Source organism: Lactuca saligna, chromosome 4 (assembly GCF_052625555.1).
Source record: "Lactuca saligna cultivar CGN05327 chromosome 4, ASM5262555v1, whole genome shotgun sequence".
NCBI classification, from domain to species: domain Eukaryota; kingdom Viridiplantae; phylum Streptophyta; class Magnoliopsida; order Asterales; family Asteraceae; genus Lactuca; species Lactuca saligna.
In genome coordinates this window covers 77,958,605-77,960,986 of record NC_136420.1, presented here as the reverse complement: position 1 = coordinate 77,960,986, position 2,382 = coordinate 77,958,605, and positions in this window count along the sequence as shown.

Here is a 2,382-nt window from a genome sequence, read left to right as displayed (position 1 = left end):
TGTACAATATTTTTACAAAAATCTAATGACCCAAATAATTTATTTTAGGAATTTATGTAGGCGTGATTAAAAACTTGAAAACAATACCCATAAAAATGATGAATATAGCCCACAATCATTTTTGTCTTCTTCACCATTATCGTGAGCCATTTTTTCATATTAAACAAATTTATGTATTAGTATTTTTATTTATATACAAGTAGGTAAGTAGGGACTAATCCACGTAGCTAATAAGGTGTTTGTAACAAAGAGATTTGGGGTTCAATCCCATGCATATACTAAGTTGGTGTTCAAAAAAAAAATTATATTTATACAAATTAAACAATCTTATATAGTGCATCGTTTATAATTAGTATACCATACAAAAAGATATTTAAACATATAAATTCTTGCTAAGTTTCAAGGACAGTTTAGTAATTTTAAGCTTTTGTCCTATTGTGTCCTAGTTTTATAAAAAAAGTTTGGCACAAATAATTTATTCAGTTGTACAGTTCTATCCAGTCTCGTACTGTTTCGTTCAACCATATCCTATCTATCAAAACGATATTGAATTTCATAACCGTGAATAACAATTGATTTTGTTTTTGTTGGAAATAAATTATCATACGTGAAAAAAAAAGATAAAAAAACATAAGAATTTGCAAAAGCAAAAGATTAAAAAAAGTATGTCAATGCAAACTATACAACAAATGATTTATGCAAACTAGTTATTATTATTATCATTATTTTGAAAATATACTTCAATCGTCTATAAGAACAATGTCACAAGTAAAACACACATACAACTAAGCCTACCATGATGACTTCACAACAAATTTAAAGAATCTTCAAACATGGAAAAAAAAAACAAATTGGAGGTGCATTAAGCATGAGGACACAGTCATATATGCATGAACTCTTGTGAACTTGTCACACTAACAAGACTTCTTAGATTAATAAAGGCACAAACCTTAAAACCTAACATCTATTTCATCATTGTCACAAACATTTCTTTTCGAACCAAAAGAAGGTAAGAGTTTCATGTACATTTTTCTTTCATTTCCATCAGGTTACACTGCAAGGTACTGGTATCCTTTCTGTTACTTACAAGTATAAAGTCCTACAGATAAATAATTATAAAAAAAATATTAGAAGTCTCTTTTTTTTTTTTTTTTTTTTTTTTTTTTTTTTAACAAAGTACGTATTCCTTATGTCGGGATTAACTTTTATGTCGATCTTTAAAAAAGCTTCATATTTGAGTCTATATTTCATTGTAAGTAAGAATAAACTTTTTTATTGATATTAACTTAATTAATGGTTTGAATAACAGCTAAAGCTTCAAAGCATTTGAAGTAAAATTCAACATGGAGGAAGATGGTGTAAAAGTAACTGATCTCCCATTTGATGTTCTTCGTCGTATTATGACATCTCTCGTAGTGTCTAATGACGGAGCATCAAACTTTGCGAAAGCAATATCGGTGTAAGAGGTCCAAAACTCAATTTATTGATGCTGTTAATTTTATATAAGCTTATTTTAAAATTTTGAATTAATGGTTTCATCTTTTGAAGAGTAACATTTTATTAATTATAATTTTATGGTTTTCATAAGAGAATCAAACGCTGAATTCATATTTAAAGCAATGCGTCGATCTGATTAATCGAATTATGATCGCAATATATCTAAAGTTTAAATAAAAACTTCCCTACATCCAAACAATGGCATATTCACAAAAAAATAACCACATCTTTTAAGGTATTAGGAAATGACAACCATTCTTATTTAAAAAAAAAAAGGAAAGAAAAAAAAAGAAAAAAGAAAAAAAAACTCAATGACCAACAAATTTGAATATTTGTAATTTTCGAATTAGAGGTGGATTTTCGAATTCATTTTAATTACCAATAAAAATGTAAGTTCGAAAATTGTTTTTTACTTAAAAAGTAGTTCAAAATTTCAACTTATTTTTTCTTTAGAAAAATTAACTCAAAAATTTATATCTAGTTCAAAATCCAAAATTTTCAAATTGTATTTTTGTGTGTATAGACTGAGTTTTGAACTTATTTTTCATCTTAATATCTATTGAAATAATAAAATAGATTGCGAGAAAAGAAAAACAAAAACCAATTTTCTTAAATACAAAATAAAGATTTGAAGAAAATGAGAACGGTGATGAGAAATGATATGAAAGAAAATGAGAGAATGAATAAAAACAGAAAGAAAAAAAAAAGTTTGAAAATATAAGAGTTCAAAACTCCACATTTTAAACTAGATGCTAATTATTTAGGTTTTTCTAGGGAAGAACAAATGGACCGGGGAACCGGCTGGAACCGGAACCGGCACCGGAACCGGAACCCGATGGAACCGGTCGGGTCGGGACCGGGACGTTATTTTTGTAGATTTTTGGA